This window comes from Falco punctatus, assembly GCF_963210335.1.
Source record: "Falco punctatus genome assembly, chromosome: 15".
Taxonomy (NCBI): domain Eukaryota; kingdom Metazoa; phylum Chordata; class Aves; order Falconiformes; family Falconidae; genus Falco; species Falco punctatus.
In genome coordinates this window covers 11,777,752-11,793,464 of record NC_137595.1, presented here as the reverse complement: position 1 = coordinate 11,793,464, position 15,713 = coordinate 11,777,752, and the positions used below count along the sequence as shown (strand labels likewise).

The 15,713-nt window shown below is 50.3% G+C and overlaps 1 protein-coding gene across 1 annotated transcript in view; it reads left to right on the top strand.

Moving 5' to 3' along the window:
* The window catches only part of DNAAF6 (dynein axonemal assembly factor 6), a 31,837-nt gene extending 19,063 nt beyond the window's left edge, over positions 1-12,774 (top strand). Inside the window, exons 8-10 of the mRNA XM_080365561.1 lie at positions 1,239-1,436; positions 8,165-8,231; positions 11,736-12,774. The gene's annotated coding sequence lies outside the window, so the exon portion shown is untranslated. The remainder of the gene's footprint in view (positions 1-1,238; positions 1,437-8,164; positions 8,232-11,735) is intronic.
* The last annotated feature ends 2,939 nt before the right edge of the window (positions 12,775-15,713 follow it).

Below are 15,713 nucleotides of genomic sequence, written 5' to 3'. Positions count from 1 at the left end.
TCTTAATTGGAAGACAAGTTGCTACAGTAAGCAAGGATACCTCTTCCCCCTAGATTCGGGATTGCTATCGTGGTGGGAAAATGGGGTCCTACAGTAAACAGAGACATGAATGCTAAAGCTCTGTCTCAGTGCTTGGGTGGACAGAGCCGGTCAGTGGTGGTATGCTATAGCATTGCTTGGGCTGTGAGTCAGATCCAGACTCGTCACCATCATGTGGCTTTCCAGTCACAAGGACGTGTTTGTCCCCTCTTATACTTGCGTTGCTGTTTGCCTTGAAGGAAAAGGAACCAGAACTCAGCTCTCCAGCTTACTCTGCCACAGGTCTGCAGCAAGACATTCAGCGCTCAAAGGAACAGACCTACTTCTGCTCTCTCTTTCTGCAAACCCAAGTGGCAGGTGTGGGGACTGAGATGCAGGCAGCCCGTGGCCAGCTGCCCTCCCAGGTCACAGGCTAGAAGAGACCCTGGAGTTTTAGCAGTGCTTCTCCCACCCAGAGAGAGTCCCATGCTCCTTCTTGGAAATGGATGCCTGGGAAAAGATCTTCAAAACGTATTTCAAGTACAGTTAAACTGAGTCAGCTTTGCATGTGTGGAAAACTTGCCTCAAATGAGAGCAATCTGCTAAGTTGACAAAGCCTAGTTTCAATGGATTTGTCTTGCATTGGGCATAGGAGAACCTGATATGGACCTTGGTGATCAGAGTGCTCTTGCAAAGCAAGATGTGCCTGTCATTCACCTGGATTTAGATGCCTGGTAGAACCTGAATCTGCACACTGTTTTCTCTGTCAGTAAATCAGTACATCAGTTGGTTTATTTTCCATCTAGTTGCTCATTGATATGCAAGGTGTGTGTGTGTGAAAATACAAAAAATCCCAACAACACCACAAAAACAAAGTACCCCACCCTATCATTCCAGCTAGTGCTGATAGAGGTGTAGCAGTCTTAAGGTAATTAACCACCAAGCTCAGAGGGGAGAGGAGCTGCAAACAGCAGAACAGCATCAGCTGCCTCTTTAAAAAAAATAATTATCTGCCAAACAAATTTAAATTCCTTTGAGGGCTCTGGGAGTGGGGAAACAGAACTGATATTCCTTGGGGAGAGGAAGAGAGACAGATCTGTGATACTGTAACAGAGCTGCGAAGAACCCAGATCAGAGTACTAGAGGTGATGTACATCATGTTTGCAGTGACTTCACAGGCTTGAAGGGGTTAACCATGCTGTTAACCTTTCCATTCCCAGCACTTTAGGCTACGTGATAAAGTTGGGTTCCCAGGAAACACCCATATCTTCAGATACAGACAAGGAAGCTGTAAGCTGCAGCTCTTGTTTGGAGGGTAATCCTTGAAAACCCAAGTGCCTGTGCTCCCAAGGGTGATCATCAGCCTGAGCCTCAAGGGAAAGACAAACACCCAACACCTGAGGCCCCAGTACTAACAGGTAAACAGGAGATACCAGCTTTTACATTTGCTGCTATATCTTTTTTATTTTTTTGGGGGTGGGGGGGAATGGGAGTACAGGGAAGAAGAGTTAGTGCATTTGTTCAGGTTGAACTGGGCAGACAGTGGTGCTGGGGCAGTCAGTTTGGACACTCCTCCCCAGAACTGGGCTGGAATGCAAGTGGAGATGGCACGGGTGGTAATTTAGCTGCCATTTACACTGACCCAGAGCATCCTCGCTGGTCTCAGCCCTGTAGACTCCCAAGATACAGCTACAGCTAGCACAAACAGTGAGGCATCCTAAAACTGAATGTTTTATTTTTCTGCCTCTGTTTTATCTTACTGAGATCTGGTCTCCTGACTTCTGGCCTGACACTTGCTGCAGGCTCATTCACGTTGCTAAGGGAGGCAGAAATTCCTCTTGAAGTCTTAGCTCCCCATTTGCTGCTGATGTCTGAACCCTGAAGCAGCATTCGATTAAGATAACTGACTAGCTGGGCAGGGACCACAGCTGCCCTCTTGTTGATGCAATGGCAAGTGGGCTGTGAGCTTTCAATAAAAAGTAATTAATGGTAAAGCAGGCTCCTGCAATCCTGCAGAGTCTCTTCTATTTCTGTTACTTAGGCTTTTAAAGGCAACGGGATCACAGTGGCTTGACTTTCTTCTCTAGCCAAAAAAGGAAGAGCACTTAATCTAGTGACCTCACATTTATCTTCTGCCCTTCATTAGCACCATCTGTTTCCCTTTGCCTGTTCAAAGGCAACTGTGCCTATCCTCATTGCTGGGACAATACAAATATTGCTCAATTACAGCAATACTCTAAATGCAATTACTCAATTGCAATGTTAATTGAATTATTTGTGTTTAATTATTCCATTAGGAATTCTGTCAGTACAGCCTAAGTTGCTTGATTTCTCTCTGGGCTAGCGGCACAATGCAGCATCTGGCCACACAGGGAAGGGCTGGTTTTACTCGGAGTCAGACAGCACTAATTAAGCTGGGGAAAGTCTGGCACTGTTCAGAAATGGTGCTCTCGAGTTCAGGGACAAGTATCGGGGTGGCAAGGACCTTCTTTCTTTCAGTCAGTGAGTTTCCGTGCGCAAAAATACTTGCAAGCAGAGAACAGTGACTATTTATGCAGAAATAATTTTGCAGGAGAGCTAGGAACTGTGAGGGGTTTGTGAGTGAAGGAATCCATCCTAAGAGATACTTGGCAGAAACCAAAAGGACGGGTTACGCAACGTGAGTCTGTAGTTAAGGCTACATATAGCCAGCGAGACAGTTGCTAAGGGCTGTTGATGGGCCATGCAGGGGCTGAGGCAGGACTGCACTGCACAGCGCACCAGCTCTTGCGATAAATTCGCCTGGGCAAACACACGAGCTGTTTGGGGTTTGTTCCTGATTCGTTCCTAGGAGAGGTAGGATGAAAAGAGTTAAGGTTAGGAAGACATGGATCTGTATGCCCTTAACCCCCTCTAAATTCCCAAGTGCTCTGTGTGCGATTCTGGCAGCTGTTTTCCTGCCACCCTGAGACAAGGACAGCTGCTGCCTCTGTCCCGGGAAGCCTGGATCTCCTTTCCCAGTATCCTGCTGCCATCGCCAGTTTTTCCTCGCTCTCAACATCATCAGGAGCCCTTGTCTCATGGGACGTACTATGATTAAGGAGGTTACTTAAATCTTTCCCTCCTTTCAACCGTATGAGCTCCCTTGGTTGATGTGACGCCTGCAGCACCAGTTTGGAGCTGTGACAGGCAGATTGGAAATAGTCCTGCCTATCCCGGCAGGAGCTCTTCACCCGCAGCCTCTTCTCCTGTTAGCAGAGCTCAAGCTGGAATGCATCTGTTCTGCAGCAGGCCAGGACTGACAGCCATAGGCAGCCCTAGGCTTTGTGCTTAAAAGTCTATGCTACACTTGGTAAATGTCTTCACTTAATATCTATGCTGTGTTAAAGCCCCTGTCCTTGCAGCTCTGAGAGCAGTAGCTCCTGAGGTTTGCAGGTTGAGGTATCACCCTTCCAAGAGACAGTGGTATGCAAGGCAGAGATTTCCAAGGTGGGTTTCTTGGCATCGTGTATCAGATGGACCTTTCCTGCTGGGATAGCGTCCCCAGCACTATGGAACCCTCTGGGGTCTAGTTGCTGAGACAGCACTTGCTCCATCTTTGGTGGCTGGTGATCCCAGGGACTCCTTTTGTCTGTTTGGCCCTCTGCACCCCTCCCTGTGCCTGCCTGCCTTCCCCCCTCGTCTGCTACAGTGTGAGTCCTGCATGGTAAGTTTTATGTACCCACCAGGGCATAGAAGAGGAAACAGAGGTCAGGGTTTGGGTGTGAAGTGGCAATGTCGTGGTCATTTCAGGTAAAATACTCTGATCTAGAGACCAGGAGTATCAAGGGATCTTGGTTCAAGACAGATGTAGGGGGATCAAGCAGTACAATAGTTGTGCTTTAAATATTTCCTGCAAACGTGGTCTTCATCTGCCATGTTCCTCATTAAATAGAGATGCTGGCACTTTCATGCTGGCTGGTGTGTTGGAAGCAGCTGGAGTTTGAAAGTGACAGGGTATCCTGTGGCCATTGCGTCTCAGTCCCACTTTGCAAACATCCCTACCTGCCCTTTTGAAGGAGAGGTGGTTTCCTTCACAGCGTACCAGACCCTACCCAGCTTTGGTGGGCACTGACTCCACCAGACCCTCCCAGTGAGGTCCAGGCCCGTCAAGGCTGGGGTGCCTGGCTGCAGGCATGGATGTACCTTTGTGCATCTCGGCGCAGGGCTTCCCTGGCCCTGTGAGACTGGTGATGGAGCTGGTGCTGACACAAAACTGGGGCCAAGCAGCTGTGCTGGCCCGGGAGGCTGCGGTGCCAGGGCAGGTAGCTTCACATGGCACCCAAGGGCATGATGAACGCTGTGCCCAGCCAAAGCATCTGGGAGACTTCACAGAGCAGACTGTAACTACAGCTCCCAGCTATCTGCCAGGATGCTGATGAATAACAGCTCCATGCTCCTGCTGTAACAACATAACAGAGGGGTTATTGTGAATGACAGCATTGTAGGATGGGACTGGTAGGGCAGTGCTGGAGCAGCAGCTGCATGGTTGGTGCACAGAGGAACACAGCTCCCTCCTGCTCTCTTCCCCTAGGATGAGATTGGAGACCTGGCTCTCGATGTCCTTGGGCTCTGCTGTTGCAAGGTGGGCTGGCTGGAGATCTGAGGCCAGGAAACCTGCCTTCCTGATGGCTGCGTGATCCAGGCACCAGTCGTCCACATCAAACAAATGGCGAGGTTATGCTAAGAGAAAAGGATGAGCCTCTCCGCGGAAGGGTGTGAGGGCTGAAGATCCTGCAGAATAACTGCACAGAATTGCAAAAATAGCTCCTAAAAGCCTCAGAAGCTGGGTGATCCTAATGGCTGCTCCCAGTGTCCTGGGCGTCACATCTCCCTCATGTAGCTGCAGAGCACTCGGCAGCTTGCTACTCAAGTTGCATTCAGCCCATCACACTGGTTATTTGAATTTCCCAGGCTGTTTTCTGTGTTAATTTCCATATTCTCCAGTATTTCACTTATGGGTTCTCTCAATCATCTTCCTCTACGTGCCCGTGTGTACGCATGAGTGCCTTTCTGTATCTCTAACCTGCAGCGTCATATCTATTTGAGAGATGTTACCCTATCAGCATTATCTTCAAAGCCCTGCCTTTTTCCAATTTAACAAGGAATTGGATTTCCATGCCTCGTATCTCGGCATTTCTCCCCTCTGTACCTGCTCTGTTTTCCTGCCTGCTCTCCAGGATGTCTCTACCATTCTGGCAGAGCCTCCTTATTTCATTTCTGGCAGATCAGGTCTGTGAAGTTCAATCTTGCAAAGCTGCTTTGGTGCCAGTGACATGCTTTGGTACCGTGGCACTGACTGGGGCTTTTCACAAGCACCTACAGCAGCCTCCTGCCAAAGCTTGCTGGCTGTTCTTGTGGCAAAATGGAATGGACTTATAGGGAAAGCAATAGCCTGGCGCTGGGGATCCTTCATCCATCACCCTTCTCTGCTTCAGGCTCAGTGGAATACGCTAAGCCTTGAAAGCCCCACCTCCTGTTTGAAACAGAAGGGAGCTGGGAGGGCTGTGAGCATCACCAGGGACCTGGCATTAACAAGGGGCAGCACAGCAGCATGCTTAGCATGGGGCTGGAGTTTGTGGACGGCAGGTGTGAGATGCGGGCTCTCAGGGACCGAGTAGGAGCCACCTCCTGTTCCCTGCCAGCGCTGGCGCCCGTGTTGGGGCAGGTTTGCTATAAATCAATACCCGTTTACGTCACAGGCAGTCAGAGCCAAATCCTGAGGGTATTGGAAAGCAGCCTTCAGATGTGTAATTGTGTTCTTTTGACTCTAACGCCTCATTTAATACTTCACAATCTTGGCAATGCATTACTGTGCCAGAGACGCCCACAAAGGCCAGCTGGAGGTTCAGCAACTGACATTTGCGTTATTAGGCTGGGGCTCCAGAGCTTGTGCTTGGTGAGGTGAATAGGGCTCTTCCTTCATTCCTAGCTGGAAATAGAGGGTTTGCAAAAGCTTTCAGCGCTGACTTTTAGTGCTGATCCAGCTGATGGTTATGGATGGCACAGAGAGATTTCAGGACAACACTGCTTTTGGAAACCTTGCCTGAGGTTTTCTTTAAATGGAAAGTCTGGAGTAGGGTGAAACCATCAAGAAACATGTTGGGCCCCCTATAAACAGGATTCTGAGTCAGAAGCTGTTCCCCAGTGCTGTTGTTCTGAACCACTTCCAGATCCTCTAAAGACACTGATTTAAATAATTGCCCTTCGGTTCGGAAGTATTGGCTCTTCTCTTTTATCAAATAACACCTAATGTCACTGTTGCTGAAAGTGAGTAGGATAAAATTGCCTGCCTTTATTTTCCCATGTGTTGGCTTTATGCTTTTGGCAGCATTTGGAGTCAAAATCAATCTTACTTTATTCTCCTGGACAAGTACTTAGTTTTGCTGATGTCAGGGTACAGATTTCATGCAAGGAGGGGAGAGGTGGCAAACCACATCTGAGAAGATGGGGAAGGGGGTTGCAAAGTCCACAGGCTGAGAGGGAAGCTTGAGGCTAGTACATGCATCTGGGATTTGCTATATCTGCCTCCAGCTCCTGCCTTGGCTGCAACCTTCATCTGGGCCAAGCTGCTCTGTTGTACGCCCTAAGACCCCAATCCCACTCACAAGCCAGTTTCAAATTTTCAAGGGAATCTAGATGCCTACGGAGGTATCTACCTCCTTTCCAGGCTTCATGGTATCTGCCCTGGCTTTTGAATTGTTTCAGCCTCTTTATGTACCTTGGGATAGGAGGGACAGAGGTGACACTTGTGCTTGAAAATCCCTGTGGGCCAGCGGTAGTAACCCAGTGCCCTGTGTGAGCAGCGCACCAAGGCAATGCCCCCTGCCCTGGAGAGCCCAGGGAGGGGAGCAGGGCTGGGGCAAGAGGATGCTGGTGGTTGGAGGTTGCTTCTTCCCTGTGGCAGGTGGGGTTGGAGCTAGGCATGCCACAGCAGCCCCAGCGCTGTTTCCACTGGCTCCTTCTCCCCAGGCTCTGCTCATCAGCAGGTTGCAGCGGCTGCTGGACGCGTGACGCAGAACGAAGCTGTGAGACTCCGCTGCTGCCAGCACCGCTGACACGTCAAGCACGTGCGCAGTGCAGTGGGTGTCTAAGCAGCGCTGCAGCTCACTGCTTGTCGGAGCTTTGCTTTCCTCGCCCATTCAGGCTCTGTCTCTTCTCTCCATTGCTGTAGATGATTCCTTTCATTCTCTTCAAGAGGCCTCCTGCTGCCTCTTAAATCTTTTCCCTTCACCTCATTTAAATACAACAGTCCACTCCAAAACTTGATAAGGTTGAGTGAGTGCAGTAAAGATTATGTCTTCAAGAAACACTTTCCCTCTGGGCCAGGAGGCTGCGGATTGCTCTCCTTGTGGGGGTGCCAGGACTGGTGAAGGGCAGGCAGATGGCAATGGGACAGTGCTGCTCCCCTTTGGCCAGAGCCCTGCCGTGGACATTTGGGATGCCTGGGGAATGACCTCCCAGGGCACACAGATCCTTAGGGGGGAGTTGTGTTGTTCAGCTGGTGCTGATGTGAGCCTTGTTCACTCTTTCGGGCAAAAATGGCTTTCTCTGTGTGCCACTGGAGGGGGTGAAAAGCCTGTGGGCGAAGCTGCCAGCACTTGGATTTCTGGTCTGCTGCCAGCTGCAGCATCTGCATTTCTCCCTTCCTCCTGCACAGCTGCTCCTCAGGCTGGCTCACTGTCCTGTAAGCGATGATGGAGAGAAATCTTCCTCTGCAGTTAGCACTTTTGGTGCAGTTGCAGCCGGGTGCCTAGCCGCTGGAGAGTGCTGGTTTCACAATCGCAGCAGGGGCAGCTGTGTTGGGTCTGGCTGAGATGGAGTTATTTTCCCCCCTACCATCCCTCACAGTGCTGAGCTGGTGCTGGTGGCTGGAGCGGTGCTGATAACACAGGGTGCTTTGGCTGGTGCTGAGCAGCGCTCCCACAGCATCACGGCTGTCTCTCCAGCATTGCCGCCATCACCGCTAGGCTGGGGGTGGGCAAGGTCTTGGGAGGGGACACAGCCAGGACAGCTGACCCAAACTGACCAAAGGGATATTCCATACCGTATGACTTCTGCTCAGCAACAAAAGCTAAGAGAAAGTGTGTGTGTGGGGGCATTAATTATTATGATGTTTGTCTTCCAGAGCAGCTACTACAGGTACTGAACCCCTGCTTCCCAGGACGTGGCTGGACATCACCAGCTGATGGGAGGTAGAGAATAAATCTTTTGTTTGTCTTTGATTCTGCACACAGCCTTTTGCTTTCTTGAACTGACTTTATCTTGACCCATTACTTTTTCCATCTTATTTTCTCCTCCCCTGTCCTGCTGAGGAGGGGAGTGATAGAGCGGCTTGGTGGGCACCTGGCATCCAGCCAAGGTCAACCCACCACAGGAGTGTAATCTCCATTCATTGTTTTATTAGTGCTGTAACTGCTTTGGGCTACAATTACCTTTAATTACTGGTTCTGCTGGGCTGGTTGTGCTTCTTCCAGTGAACTTGGGTCCTTGCTCCCAAACAATGAAACCACTTACCATCACTTATCTTTGAAATCAGAGCTTTTATTTAGCTGGTACCTTCTGTTCAGCCTGCTTCTCAACGCCTGCATGGAGAAAAGCCACGCAATCATGCTGTTCACAGAAGGACTTGAAAGCTATCCTCTAGCCCCGCTGCTGCAGCTGAGCTGGGACACGGTGTCAAGAACATAATGTCCCATAGCATTTGCCTTGCTGTTGAGCTTGGTTGTGACAGTTCCTTTGCTCTGTGTGTAGTTATAGAGCGAAAAAAGCCTTCAAACTCATACAAAGTCATTAAGGTGCACATAACCACCAAGCAGAGGAGGGAGCAGCAGAGAGTCCCCCTTAATACGTGAATGTGAGAAGAGCTCTTGACCTCTCTTTCATGGGGGGTGAAAGGCAGAGTTCAGCGAGGGGAGAAAGCGTGTGGTCAGGGTCCCAAAGAGCTGGAGACTTCTTCTGGAAATGAGTGCTGTAAACCAGCAAATGGAGTTGTTTACCCTGAAATCATTATTGCTTGGATGTAACACCAGCTGAAGGGAACTGGGAGCAGCCCTGGCCTGTCCCAGCCTGTTGTTCCTCTGTACACCCAGCCTCAGGAACAGAAACTGCTGCAGCAAGTTATTTTCAGTGAACAGCAGCTCCATCACCAAGAGCTGTGCTCGCCCCAGCTCTGCAGAAATGGAGACAGCAGGCGGGGAAATTGTCTTTCCCACTCATCCCCTCCCAATGATTATGGCTGTGGGACAGCTGTCTAGAGCGACAGTGTCTGGAGGACACTGTGCCTTAAAATGAGACACGGCACCATCTCCCCAGTTGCTCTTTTGACCCTGAGTGACATGCATCTAGCAGAGAGGATGCCTTCCCCCTTGGCAAGCCCAGCCATGCTGCATCGTGTTGGAGCTGGTGAGTGACTGAAGCCATTTCACACCATTTCCCACGTGGGAGGAGTGTTTCGGGCTGCAGCAGGAGAGCATGTGTCCAGAAGATGCTCTACAGCTGGCTGGCTGGCTCTGCAGAGGACCACATACCATGCTGTCTGCCTAAGCATGCTGCATGCAGAATGAGATGCCAGTGAGAAGGCAAAGAGCCCTCTCATCTAATTATCACTGCTATATTTATACATGAGATAGAGGAGGCAAGCAAGAGACACGCACTGGTGCTGGGAATTCAGTGGCCTTAGGTGGGCTAACTGAGAGACAGGGCGCTCAGTTTGAGGTTGGTTTTATTTTTCCTTCTGCACGTAGCTACTATCCTTTCCCTTGTCTGCCTTTGGGGCTGGAGTACCTGCAGTGCTGGTAGGAAGCTATCAGGGAGCAGGGGCATGTGTCCCTGGGCAGGGGGAAGGAAGGACCTGGTGCGATACAGGAGGGATGCAGGGACCAGCAGGCAGGGCCAGACAGCAGAGGGGGACAGCCTGTCTTACCGTGAGGGTTTATAATAACACCCTTTTGGTGCTTGCCATGCATGGAGTTAAATGAAATGCACCATTCTCTTGACCAGTGTTTCAAAATGCCAATAAGGGAATAGAGTGTGCTCCAGCCCTGCGTACCTGGGTGCTGGCAGCAGGCAGGAGAATGAAATAATTGATTGCTTTCTTCCTGTGATCCAAAATGGTTTCGATGTCAGGCCATTCATTGCGGTAGCTGGAATACTAACACAATTCATTTGAGCTGCAGCCCCGCAGATCGGTGGCTTTACTAATGGCTAATCCGGGATGATGGATGAGCTGGGGGGGGATGCTACTGCTGAGTAAGGAGAAGGCAGTGAGAGGGAGGCAGCAACAGGATGGGACCCAGCAGGCAGTGTCCCAGCTGTGTCCCAGCCAGTATGGGAGCTAGAGGCAGAGGCAGTGGGCAGGCAGGTTGGGCGAGCATCCCAGTCCCCTCTGCTCAGGGCAGTTGTGAGACAGGTAACATCAGAATTTAACTGCCTGATATTTGCTAGGTCTGGACTACAGATTAACAAAGAGATGTCAAGTCTTCTCTCCATCCTTCCTGCAGCTCTTCTTAAAAATTAGATTTGTTTATTTCTTTCTAATTAAAACCCTGGGGTTACCACCATCCTCAGGTAAACAAAAGGCAAAGCTGAATGCAAAAGAGAGGGCAGCAAGAAACAATAAGATTAGCGATCCCAGGGGACAGAAGTCATGCTAATTAGCAGCAGACAGAGCCTGGAGTGCTTCCCAGCGCAACAGCTCAAGCTTCCCATGGATCTGGTGACTTGTCCCACTTCTCCAAGCTGAAGCACGTCCCTGTGTTTTGGGAGTGTTGGTCCTGATTTGCACCGGGCTGAGTGGGAGGAGAGGTGCTGACTGTGGTGCCCCTTCCATGCAAGGCAGGGGGAAGAGGATGCCCACAGGGAAGGTTTGACTGCATCCCACCCCCAGACCATGGCTCGTGCTCAGGATTACAGTTCGTGGTAAGGCTGGTGGCTCAGGGAAAAGGACTCCTGGGAGGAGGACTGGGGCTTGTCAGACCCCTGGTTTGATCTGCATGGAGGGGACCTTGCTGAGCTCTCACGACAGCACTGTTCCACCCAAAAAGCAGCTTCCACATCTGCATACACGCGAACAGATCGACTTTAAATGGTTGCAGATCAAGAAGGAGCTTCTCTCAGTTATTGATCGCCTACTGATTACTCCAGCACTTGGTATTCAGCTTGTAAATAAGATTACAGGGTAAATGTAAAAAAGAAGCAGACATTATAAGATTCTGCTCATTTACAATAAGCTCAAAGAACTTTTTACCCCTCCCCCCCGCCTCCAGCTTTATTACGAAGTCCAATAAAATACCCTGGGGACAAGAAGGAAGAGAAAGGAGTGATTCAAAGGGAACATCAAAAGGCACCTCTATCTATTTTAGCGTGTCAAATAACAGGCACAGAGAGATGCTCCCAGCCAAATACAGCAGCTGAAGAGAGCGCAGCAGCCTGGTACCCTCCCTGCTGTCCCTGGGTTGGCTCTGCTCAGCCCAGGGCATCACCTCCTCCATGTTGGACAGACAGACTTAACCCTGTGCATTTTTGTGAGATCTCAGATAAGGTTCTATTTTGATGGCAAAGATATGAAGTGTTAGATGTGGATTTCAATGCAATAGGCTGCTCTCATGGTTTTCAGCCCATCTCTGCAAAAGAGGAGAAAACCAAATGCTTTGCAGCTAAAAATAATGCATTCCTCTTCTTTCTCCATGCTGCTGCAGTGCTCTACCTTGGGCTCCTAGCAGTGCCAACTGCCCTGGATCTACCAAGACAAGCTGAAGGAGATTGTGATTTAATGGCAGGACATTTAAGAGCTATGCACATCTTTGCCAGCCCTGGAAGCATCAGTCTTGTGATATCAAGTGGCTGAAGTAAGCCCCAGCTCCTGGAGTCATGGGAATTATTAATGATTTTTAAATCTGAAAGAAACGTAGCCTTTTCCACTGGATGGCCACAGGAGGTTTCTCCCAGCTCCATCCTCTGAGGACAGGGAAAACATTTCCCTCCTCTGAGCAGCAGCCAGGACATTGCCACAGGGAGCTGTGCAGGCACTGTCCAAAAAGCAAGGATTCTCTGAACTTGCTTTATGGTTGCTGCTGCTTTAAGGAAGGGAACAATCTCCTTGGCTTGAGTTAATTTAGGACCTCCAGGTGCTCCAGCAGCATGGTTCAGGAGTGGACTTTCCCCTTTGCCAAAGGATGGGTTGCTCTGGCTTTCCTGTGTGGGGACTCAAGGAGACCTGAGAAAATTTGATCTAAATTTTGCTTTTCCTTGTGAACCTTTACAGAGATCTGTCCTTGGCAGGAATTATGCCAAGTTATTATCCTTCAGTGTCGTGTCAGGGAAAGCTGTAACCCACAGCGTGTCCCTGTCCCCGGAAAGATTTGGACCCCTCCAGCACTTGGAGCAGCTCATGCCTTTGCTGCTGGCAGTGGGTCATCTGCGCTGTGCCCCTGCCGTGGTTTCACACCATGTCTTAGCACCAACGCTGAGCACAGAGTGCTTTTGCAGTGAGCAGTGGTCCTTCAAGAACGAAGCTTTTAAATGTAGCAGGATTGACTTGAAAACCCCAATTCATTCATTTTTAAATATCAGCTCTTGGATTCTTATCCTCTGCTTCTAGGTGTGTATTCCTAAGCCTCCCTGGGTGTTTATGAGATCCTGAAATTTAATCCTTAAATAATACATTAAAAATTCAGTTCCTAGTGCAGGCCTGTGATTTTGGAAGCTGAGGTCTGAAGGAAAAAAAAACAACACAAACCCCAAAACATCATGAGACGTGTGGTAAGAAAATGAGAAGCAGCAGCATTTTGAGGCAGTGAGATTGGGACATCAGAAGCTCCATGATGATCCCAGTATGGCAGTGCCAGCCTGGAGCATTTTTAATGTTGATTGAAAGAGCATGATGCTGAGTGATTTTGCTGCAGGAGGAGCCAGGGCTGCAGCACTGGGGTATGCCGAGAGTCACTGCTGTGAAGGACTGGGCTGGGATGGCAGTGTTGACACCTGGCTGGGCAAAGCCAGCCTCAGCAGCCTCTGTGCTCCAGCAGCCTGTGCTCTAGTCTTGACCTCTATGCATTAGAGACTGCCACAAGCCCTGAAACACAAGTCTCCTTGACTTTTGGAACCCATTATCGGTGACATTAGTGCATATGTACGCCTCTGCTTGGGACCTGCAGTAGCGCCAGTCACGTGCTTCCTGCGGACTCCACACTTTCCACTGCATGGACTGATGTTCCCCTTTTAAACACCTTAAGGGGAGGCAAAATCCTCCACTTTCTTCAGGGGCAAGGACTTCTGTTTCTGATCCACAGACCCAGGGCATCCATGGATTTCTGCTTGGGGTAAGGGAAAAGGTAGTGTCTGAAGTCTGTACATGTGTGGGGTGAATTTCCAGAGGGGATTGTGCCTCCTGGGGAAAATTCAAAGGCATCTACAAGCTTCTCACATGCTTTCTGGCTGCCAAGGAATGGGGCAGCCCCTGAGTCATGGAACCATTGGCATGAAGCTTCCAGATATTTGCAAGCCCAGCCCTTCTGCCTTCATGTGTTTTCAAGCCCATGGTCTCATCCAGCTGCTGGGCAATCTGTGTGCTTTCAGCAGACCACCCAAAAACCCACCCACTACCCGAGGACTTCACGGTCCTGTTGCTGCTGGACTGGAATGGTTGGGGAGGAAAGCCTGCGGTCACATTTCCCCAGCGAGAGAAGTTCTCTCCAGCCTTCAAAAAAGCATAAACCACCTGCAAGAATTCACATCCATCTGATGAAAAAAATGTCACCTCCTATCCAAAAAGGTAAAAAGACAATAAAAAGTTATAAACAACTCTGAAAATGACTGCTGAGAATAGAAATATGTGTGTAACCATGGCTTCCTCTCTGCAGTGCATGCCTGAAATACAGATGCCTACTGCTGCCCCTGCTGTGCAGGTGCCTGGGAAGTAGCCCAGGAAGATGCTCAGTGCCTGGGGCTGGATATGATGCTGGGGGTGGTGGCACCCTCATCCCAGGGTGGGAGTCCCTGTGCCAAAAGTGGGGAGCGCTTGAGCAAGGCACAGAGGCATGAAAGCCCAGGAACGCTTGTGAACCCCTGTCCTAATGCTGCTTGCGTGAGCCCAAGCCTCTCCTGGGGTGTGCCAGAGCCAGCCCCCTTCCCGGTCCTCAGTGAAGGGGCCTTCCTGGTTGATATTGGTCCCACCAGTCCCCTGGGAATACAGCTGTAGTCCTCCTGGGACAGGCAAAGGTTACTTCTGACCCCAGATGCATCTTTCCTTTCAGCCCACTGCCTACCTGGTGCCCTTTGGTTTGTGTTGGCAGAGAGAACCCGGGACCAGGGGCTCGTTGCACACACCAGACCCACACATCCTGCTGCCCCTGAAGGGTCCCCACCGTGGAGGCAGGGAACTGGGGCACAAACACGTGGCAAGACTGAGAATGCCAATATCTGAGCGCCTTCAGTTCCTTCCTACAAATAAATCACTGCATGACTCTAATTATCGTGCTTGCCCTGGGTACACACCGGCTTAATATGGAAAATGAGTGTGGAGGATTTATTACTGCTGATCCTTGATCTTTCATTTTTGATATTAAAACATGTTTAATTCATTGCAACACAGATTAAAATAAGGCAGGCCACAGGCAGCCTCTGCTTTCTCTTGGGGACAATTTGGTGGCCGGGGCTCCAGCAGCACTGCCTGTGTTGCAAGCTGGACCATGCTGGCTCCTGCGCCCTTCCATGCTGACTGCAAGTCCAGGTCTGGCTGGATCATGTTTGATTTCACCACCACACTTTCTCTGACTGTAGATCTGTGGTCGTTCAGACACCAACACCAGAGAGACGGTGTTGTAAATGTGTTATTTTCCCTGGACAGGCAGGTTATAGCAGAGCCTATAACCCCATTAGATGCAACAGGAGTGAGAGGTTTCTGAGATTTTAAGTTTTCATAAAGAAACGTCCACCTCTGCCAGTATGAAGCAGCTCTCACTTTCAGAAAATGTCTTTTCTATGCTACAAGAACCTTTGGCCTTCAGTGCCCAGTTTGCGTTGAATCTTCAGCTATCTTGAAAGCATTTCTTACACAGCCTGAGGGCATGCTGCAGAGCTGAAACCTTTTTTGCTTGTTTCGTTCGCTCTTAAAGACAGCAGCGCGGTACAGCTTCTGCAGGGCAACAGCATCCCAGCCATGTACGCAGGGCCTTGGCAGCTGCTCTTGGGCAAGCAGGATGCTCAGCAGCCACAGGAGCCAAGCTAACGGCCCCTGCTGCCCACAGCTGTCAGAGGCACACAGGAGCATCAGTATCCACCATCAGGACAAAGTCATACCCAAAGAGGGGAGCACTTACACACACCCAAACACCTGGACTGGCAATGCATGTGCATTCTGGCAGAGTATCTCCTGGGACCACTCAGCTCTCAGCCACCAGGTCCTGAAGGGTTGTGTGAGGCAAGGGAGGGAACAGACATGGCCCAGGGGTGAGAAGACATGGAGTAGGCATGTGTCCTCTGGGTCCCCCTAGCCAGGGTAGCACAGGCCAGATGGGGAAAAAGCTGAGGACAGGGGGAGGCAAAACCAAGGCAAAAACCCTGGGCAGGAAGGCTCCCTGGCTGCACCGGTGCTGCCCCGTGCAGCACTGCCCTGGGCCGGGCAGCCCAGCTTCTCGCACACACACCTTCCATGACCACACTGAGATCAGCACCAG